Genomic DNA, 9026 nt, shown 5'->3' with positions numbered 1-9026 from the left:
CAACCTCAAAGGGCAAAGGCAGGCAGACAAAACAGCAGCAGCAGCTTTTCCATGGGCCTCCTAGTGATTGGGCTGCCACTGGAAGGGGCCACGCTGTCCCCAGTTAGCCCTCACAGACCCACCCAGGGGCTTGTCTCTTAGTGGATTCCAGATCTAATCAAGTTGACAGCCAAGATTAAACATTACACATGCTACATTACCATTGTCTCCAGTCACTGTAGCCCACACTGGTGTACAGAACTTCATGCCTGTGTTTATCTTTAGCATAGGAGCCACTATCCAACCTTTCCAGCCACTCTCCCCAGCATCCCATAACCAGCATCCTGCCCTCAACAGCTATGAGATGAACAACAGGACAGTCCTCACGTGAGAGCGGCAAGGCAGTGTGTGCCCCCTGCACCTGGCTTATCTCAATAGTCTTCAGTACCATCCATGTTGGCACAGATGGCGAGATCTCATCTGTTTTAAGGTGAATTGTTTTGTATTACATACAATACTTTTTTTTTCTTTTTCTCATTGGGAAGACATGAAGATGGTTTCCATTTTTCAGCTATTGCAAATAACACTGTTAAGTAAGCCCATGCCATACACAACAGGGGCCCCTCATCCTCATTCTGTGACAAGTAATTTGCTTGGAGGCCAAGTATCCCCAATGGAGACTTTAATATGCATAGTAAAATTAAACATTTATGTGACCTTTGTCTTCTCATTTCTGGAACATAGGTCCTGTCGCTGTCTGACAAGGGTATCTTCCTTAACACTGGTTATCTGCTCCTCTTGACTTGAAATTCCACTTGAAAAACAAGAATAAGCCAGGCAGTGGTGGTGCACGCCTTTAATCCCAGCACTCGGGAGGCAGAGGCAAGCCGATCTCTGTGAGTTTTAGGCCAGCCTGGTCTACAAAAACTAGTTCCAGGACAGGCTCCAAAGCCACAGAGAAACCCTGTCTCAAAAAAAAAAACAAAAAAAAAGTTACATTACTTTATAAGAATGGACCAAATAGTAAGTGTGTGTGTGTGTGTGTGTGTGTGTGTGTGTGTGTGTGTGTGTATCCTCAGGGTCACGCAAATTCAGTGTAAGAAGGTATGAAGAAATGAGTCTGAACAGATACTCCATAAGGGCTTCTTAGAGCCCATTAGATAGCTCAACGCTTAAGAGCACTTGCTGCCCTTCCATCCAGAGGACCATGTCAAGCAGTTCCCCACCATCTGTAACTCCAACAGCAGGGCATCTGATACCTCCAGCCTCAGCAGGCACCCACACTCACACACGCATATCCACATGCAGACACATGCCTATACTTAATAAAAATACATCTTTTAGTAATAAACCGTCAGAGGGGCAAAAGGGATGTGCAGTGTTCAGAGAAGTTGCTGCTTTTGCAAAGGACCTGGATTCAGATCACAGCATTCACACGGTCGCTCACAGTCACCTGTGACTCCAGGTCCAGCATGTTCCAACTCCCTCTTCTGGTCTCCATGGGAAACAGGCATGCACATAGAGTACACACACATACAGGCAAAACACTCATACAAATAAATCTATCGTTATATGTTTGGTTGTGAGCCTAGCCTTTAACAGCTGAGCCATCTCTCCAGCCCACAAATAAATCTATTCTTTTTTTTTTTTTTTGGTTTTTCAAGACAGAGTTTCTCTGTGGTTTTGGAGCCTGTCCTGGAACTAGCTCTTGTAGACCAGGCTGGTCTCGAACTCACAGAGATCCGCCTGCCTCTGCCTCCCGAGTGCTGGGATTAAAGGCGTGCGCCACCACCGCCCGGCATAAATCTATTCTTAAAGAGAAACTATCAGAGTTTCTTGAGAGGCTGTTTAACAAGTAGCAGAAACTCTAGCTGTACTTTAATGTACAAATCACTGTGTTAATAAGTCTGAGCCCAGAGTACTGGTGTTGCTGTCTGGTATAAATCTAGACGGTTCTTCTCTTTCTGTGTATGTGTATCAGGCTTGAAAGGTGGTACATAAATGTCACCTTGGAAGTCAAAGAGACCAACTGTGACTCTTAGCTCCATCACTGTGCAACACCAGAGGAACCCCCTAACTTCACTGATCCTGTTCTCTGATCTCAAAAGAAGGGAGACAGTAGGGGGGAGGAAGAGAAAGAACCAGGACTGATATGTAAACTACAAGATGGCATGTGCAAAGCCCACAGCTAATGTGTTTTGTTCAAAATACAACATTCAAAATCCTTTCTTGGGGCTGGAGAGGTGGCTCAGAGGTTAAGAGCACTGACTGCTCTTCCAGAGGTCCTGAATTCAATTCCCAGCAACCACATGGTGGCTCACAACCATCTGTAATGGGGTCTGGTGCCCTCTTCTGGCCTGCGGGCATACACACAGACAGAATATTGTATACATAATAAATATTTTTTAACAATCCTTTCTTACAACTTTTAAATACATACTAATATTTTTGTTGGCATTAGTTGGGGCTCTCTGGAGGAAGAGAACTGATAGGATGAATGCATATTAAAATAGGATTCAGCAAGTCTGAAGAGACACTAGCCCACCAGAGCTTGTGGCTCTGGCAAGCCTTTCCCTTCTCGCACATTCCTTCTGCCTCACACTAAAAACCATTAGATTTCATTCCTAAAGCTAGACATCAAGGTCTGTTTCTTTATTTGGCCATTTCCTCCTCCCAAGGTTGACTACCAAAGTCCAGTTGCCAAAGTATTGAAGTCCAGCAATCAGAAGCCCCCTTTGGCTCACCTAATTAACATGCCCAATTAAAATTAAACACCTCATCCTAACACAGGGTTTCCCATTTTACCTTTATAAACCCCATTTCCTGCGTACCACATCTGTCTCCTCTCTATCCAGAGGCAGTCCTTTGTCCCCCAGGACAAATACTCCTGCCCCCTTTCCCTTCTCCCTCATCTCCTTTACCACGTCATTCTATCCCATTCTAACACAGACCTCCCCTTCTTCCCTTAAAAATTACTGCAAGGTCATTTGCTGCTGTTCTCTGCCTGAGTCAGAAAGCAGCCACTTTAACTTTTCTTCCCCCCTTAATAAAGGATCTCTCTGGAAAAGCAGGTATATTGGTAGAGTAGGGTCTGGGAGAGAGCCCCCACTGTGCACAGTACGGGATGAGTAGTCTTATTTATGCCCCATAATGTAGACACTGTTTCTCACACAGCATGACACAGCATGTGCATTTTTTTAAAGATATTTTTATTATTCATTGGGTATACAGTGTCCTGTCTGCAGGTATGCCTGCCAGCCAGAAGAGGGCACCAGATCTCATTACAGATGGTTGTGAGCCACCATGTGGTCGCTGGGACTAGCACTCTGGATTTCTGGAAGAGCAGCCAGTGCTCTTAACCACTGAGCTATCTCTCCAGTGCTTTCTAAAAACTTACAGTGGTTATACAGGGTCATGAAAATAATCACCCTTGGATTTTATGGGGGTGGTTGTTTGGGTTGAGGTTAGGGTTGCTATATTTGTTTAATACAGTTAGCATTTGTTGAACACGTATTTCATGCTAAGCTTTATCCTGATTTTCATACAGTCCATTCATTTCATTAGTGGCAAAGAGAGAGCAGGTTACCTCACTCAAAGAAATGTTTTCTAGTTCCATCCATTTTCCTGCCAAATTCAAGCTGTCGCTATTTTTTTCTGCTGTGTAGTACTCCACTGTGTAAGTGTACCACTTTTGTTTTATCCATTCTTCACGAGCAGATTGCCTGGTCCCACACCTGCCCTCTAGACCACTATTTACACCAACAAGTATCTGTTGGTTTTGTACAATTCCAAAACAGTTTTTTTAAAATAATTCAACATTTTTAAATACATGTGTGAGAGATGGCTACGAAATCTCACTTATTGCCCATCAAAATCCCAGCAAAATTATTCAAAGACCTCGAAAGAATGGTACTCAACTTCATTTGGAAAAGCAAAAAAACCCAGGATAGCCAAAGCAATCCTGGGCAATAAAAGAACTTCTGGAGGCATCACAATCCCTGACTTCAAACTCTACTACAGCGCTACAGTACTGAAAATAGCCTGGTACTGACATAAGAACAGACAGGAGGACCAATGGAACCAAATAAAAGACCCGGATATCAATCCACACATCTTTGAACACCTGATATTTGATAAAGAAGCAAAAAATATCAAATGGAAAAAAGAAAGCATACTTAACAAGTGGTGCTGGCATAACTGGATATCAACATGTAGAAAAATGAAAATAGACCAATATCTACCACCATGCACAAAACTCAAGTCCAAATGGATCAAAGACCTCAACATAAAGCCAGACACACTGAACCTTATAGAAGAGAAAGTAAGAAGTGCACTTGAATGCATTGGCACAGGGAACCACTTCCTAAATAGAACCCCAGCAGCACAGACACTGAGAGAAACAATTAATAAATGGGGCCTCCTTAAAATGAAAAGCTTCTGTAAAGCAAAGGACATGGTCAACAAGACAAAACAACAGCCTACAGAATGGGAAAAGATCTTCACTAACCGCATATCAGACAGAGGTCTGATCTCCAAAATATACAAAGAACTTAAGAAATTAGACATCAAAAGATCACATAATCCAATAAAAAAATGGAGTACAGACCTAAACAGAGCACTCTCAACAGAGGAATCTAAAATAGCTGAAAGACACTTAAGTTCAACATCCTTAGTCATCAGAGAAATTTAAATCAAATCAACTCTGAGATTCCATCTTACACCTGTAAGAATGGCAAGATCAAAAACACTGATGACAACTTATGCTGGAGAGGTTGTGGAGAAAAGGGAACACTTCTGCATTCCTGGTGTGGATGCAAGCTGGTACAACCCCTTTGGATGTCAGTGTGGCGATTTCTCAGAAATTTAGGAAACAACCTTCTTCAAGACCCAATAATACCACTTTTAGGTATATATCCAAAGGATGCTTAATCGTGCCACAAGAACATGTGCTCAACTATGTTCATAGCAGCTTTGCTTGTCATAACCAGAACCTAGCAACAACCTAAATGCCCTTCGATCGAAGAATGGATAAAAAAAAAAGTGGTACATTTACACAATGGAGTACTACACAGCAGAAAAAAATAACAACTGCTTGAATTTTGCAGGAAAATGGATGGAACTAGAAAACGTTATTTTGAGTGAGGTAACCCAGACACAGAAAGACAATTATCACATGTACTCACTCATAGGTAGTTTTTAAACATAAAGCAAAGAAAGCCAGCCTACAAACCACAATCCCAGAGAACTTAGACAACAATAAGAGCACTAAGAGAGACTTAGAGTCCGGGCAGTGGTGGCGCACGCCTTTAATCCCAGCACTCGAGAGGCAGAGGCAGGTGGATCTCTGTGAGTTCGAGACCAGCCTGGTCTACAGAGCTAGTTCCAGGACAGGCTCCAAAGCCACAGAGATACCCTGTCTCGAAAAAAAAATAGTTGTTGTTATTGTTGTGTAAATGATGCTGGACTTGAATTATGCTAGGCGAGCTCTGAGCTATATCCCCTACCTCAGAGGAACCTTTTAAGGGAGAACAGAAGTGTAAAGTGCTGGCCAAGTTTCTATGAGTAGAAGAAATGATGTCTCCTCAGGACCTGTAGATCTGGGTAGTGAACTATTATTCCTGTAAGAATGGATGGTCCTCAGTGCTCTGGTGTAGCCAATTACCATGTGAAAGGAATCAGGTTCATTATTGCATCCCATCTTCATAACAAACCACAACCCATATCCACAGGTGTGAATCAGGAAACCCATCCTTCGGAGGCTAATGATACCCTTGGGGCTTCATACAGCAAAACCTGTGTACAGCTCAGAGCCACATGACTGCCTCCGGCAATGTTTCTTCGGCTCTTCTCTCCACCATCCTGATAGGAGTGGGAAACACTGATGTGCAGAGAACTCAGCTTTTTAGTACACTCTCTTCACTAAAGACTTTCAATCCCGGCACTTAGAGAGCCGGTGAGTTCTGAAGGATTCCACTCTAGGATTTTATGGGCCCCTTCTCACCTGTTCCACCAATGCCTCTTCTCCCATCTTCAATATTTGGAGATGGACCTGGGCTGCAGAAGAACCAACCTTCCTGCTCTTGCTTGCTAACTCTGCATTCCAAGGCGTTGCGTTACCCCTGATTTATGGCCTGACAGACATCGTTCTAGTCCACAGCCTTGAGCTGGTGAAGTGCTCAGGGGAAAACTTCCTAGAGACGTGCTTGTCCTGATGCACTGTAGGGGACCCTTCGAGGGAAAACGGCTCAAGAGGCAGGCACGTCTCAAAGAGCCAATTATGAAAGGCAGTCGTTTGATGACCACGTGTGGTAGATCTTCCAGCTCATCCTGTTGTCGTCTAATTAAACCTTTCATTTCCACAGGCGGCTTGCCTTCCCAGCTCGTGTTTGCCTTTGTTGGCAGGAGGTAATCAATAGGGGAGGTGTGGGTGCATATCAGCGTTTATTAGCAGCTCAACTGGAACTTGTTTTATTTTAATAACATCTTGCCTCCGTTCTGTTCCGGATAAATCAACAGCTTTGAAGAATAATGGAAGACAAAGGGCTGTTTTATGTTAGCTCGTTAGGAGTAAAGAAAGCAGGGGAAGACAGGAAGCCCAGAGCGAAACTGAAAAGGACTTTAAAGCCATATTTCCTTTGTTAGGAAAAAAAAGTAAAAATCAGGAAAAATGTCTTCTATTTTTTTTCTGAAGGTCATCAAATCCAGTTGGCTTCAAGAAGATAAACCTTCCGAGAATTAACAGTGAACCTCTCCCTTCTGAGCTTTCTGTTGTACAAACTTGCAGCTTATACATAGTTATCTTCCATCAGTTTCTCTGAGAGCAACAAAAGGGAGCAGAAACTGGAGCAGGCTGTGGTGATATACACCGGCCATAGGCCATCCTCAACCACACGGCAAGCTTGAGCTAGCCATGGCCATTTGTCTCTCAGACATGAACCCAATGCCTGAATGCTCGTACCCTCAAACACTGGTAGAAACCAGAAGCCTTCAGAACAAGCAGCATGCCGTGATCTATGAACTCACTGCATGCCTTGGCCAATAGGATTCAACAGGACAAAAAGCCACTTCGTGGATCAGAGTGAGACAGCTCAGCCTGGAAAGCATTTGCCACACAGCCCGATGACCTGAGTTCGACCCCTGAGCCCCACATAGGGTAGAAGCAAAGAACTGACTTCACAAACTATCCTCTGACCTCACATGCATAATAATAATAAAAAATTATAATTTTAAAAAGCCTTTTCTGAGCTCCTAACTGATGCACCCCACTATGATTCCCGCTTCTGTGATGCATCTAAAGCAGCCAAACTCATAGAAAGTGTTATTCTTTCTGTGGGGTTGGAGACGGAGACGAAACACGGCGATTTGGGGTTAGGAAGGAGACACGGACAGGCGGCGGTCCCACGTGGGTGCACTTTAATGGGGGGGGGGGACAACAAGTAAGGGACGGGTGTGAAGAGACAGAAGGGAAGAGAGGGGAGGGAGGGAGAGAGAGGGGAGAGGGGAGAGGGGAGAGGGGAGGGGGGAGGGGGGAGGGGGGAGGGAGAGAGGGAGAGAGGGAGAGAGGGAGAGAGGGAGAGAGGGGGAGAGAGGGGGAGAGAGGGGGAGAGAGGGGGAGAGAGGGGGAGAGAGGGGGAGAGAGGGGGAGAGAGGGGGAGAGAGGGGGAGGGAGAGAGAGAGAGAGAGAGAGAGAGAGAGAGAGAGAGAGAGAGAGAGAGAGAGAGAGAGAGAGAGAGAGAGAGAGAGAGAGAGAGAGAGAGAGAGAGAGAGAGAGAGAGAGAGAGAGAGAGAGAGAGAGAGAGAGAGAGAGAGAGAGAGAGCAGCTTGAGGCGACCCTCATTTTTAAAGGGGAACGCAGGGGCGTCTGGGAGAAATGTCCTGCGCCTGTGCGGCTTCTCATCGCGCTGGTATCCGTAGTCCAGGGGAATGCTGGGAACTGTAGTCTCCAAAAGGAACAACAGAAAGAGTGTAGAATGATGGCAGGCGGGGACTGGGGGGAGGGTGGGTGAGACATTAGTAGCAGTGTATGATGCTAGGCATTTCATCCGGGTCAGATGTTAAAGCTCTGGAGATGGACAGGGACAACAGCTGAGCAGCAGAGGCCATTGAGTTGCACACTTGGAATGGGGTTGGTATTATGCATAGCTAAGAATTTCTGGGGGGCTGGAGAGATGGCTCAGTGGTTAAGAGCACCGGCTGCTCTTCCAGAGGTCCTCAGTTCAATTCCCAACAACCACATGGTGGCTCACAACCATCTGTAATGAGATCTAGTGCCCTCCTCTGGCGTGTGGGCATATATGGAGGCAGAATGTTGTATACATAATAAATAAATAAATCTTTTAAAAAAAGAATTTCTGGAATCTTTAATCTTCAGCTTCAACCGTCCTCTTCTACCTCCCGGTGGATGTGCTGCAGAGTTGACCCTACTGCTCAAGCCAGCATCGGGGAATGCACCCTTTCTCCTCCTCGTGGCCTGATGACTCCAGACCCATCCTCCTGTCTGAATATCCATCTGCCAGCGTCCCTTCTTCTCTACCATCTTCCTGGACCAGGCAACCTTCATCTCTCACTTGTAAGGGATCCCTACCTGGTTTTCCTGCATCTGCCCAGGTCCTGCTCCCAGTAGTCTCTTCCAGAAAATAGGGGCTGCCATTTCCTGCTTGGACACTTCTAACCACACACGGAACCGAATCTGGGCTCCTCTCCAAGCGGTCCTTGTCCCTACATTTGGCATGTCTATTCCTACCTTATGGCACATTGTCCCTTGGTCTGCTTACTCCACACACTTTGAAACTCCTTCATTTCTCAAAGCAACTAGGTCTTACACTCAATAACAGCCTTTATCTACAGCAATGTCTTTGGCCCGGAACATTCTTCCCTCCAACAGTTGCTTGTCCAAACCCTCCTTGGATTTCAGGTCTCGGCAGAAATGGAATTTTCTATCTTCTACACTCCCAGATGTTCTCCTCTCTTCACTTGTCCACAACAATTTTTTTGCCCACATTAGTCTCTTCCTTCCCAGACTGTCAGATTCCTGAGGTAGCAATCAT

The sequence above is a fragment of the Microtus pennsylvanicus genome, chromosome 11 (genome assembly GCF_037038515.1).
Source record: "Microtus pennsylvanicus isolate mMicPen1 chromosome 11, mMicPen1.hap1, whole genome shotgun sequence".
Lineage (NCBI taxonomy): Eukaryota > Metazoa > Chordata > Mammalia > Rodentia > Cricetidae > Microtus > Microtus pennsylvanicus.
Note: the sequence above shows the minus strand (reverse complement) of the source record.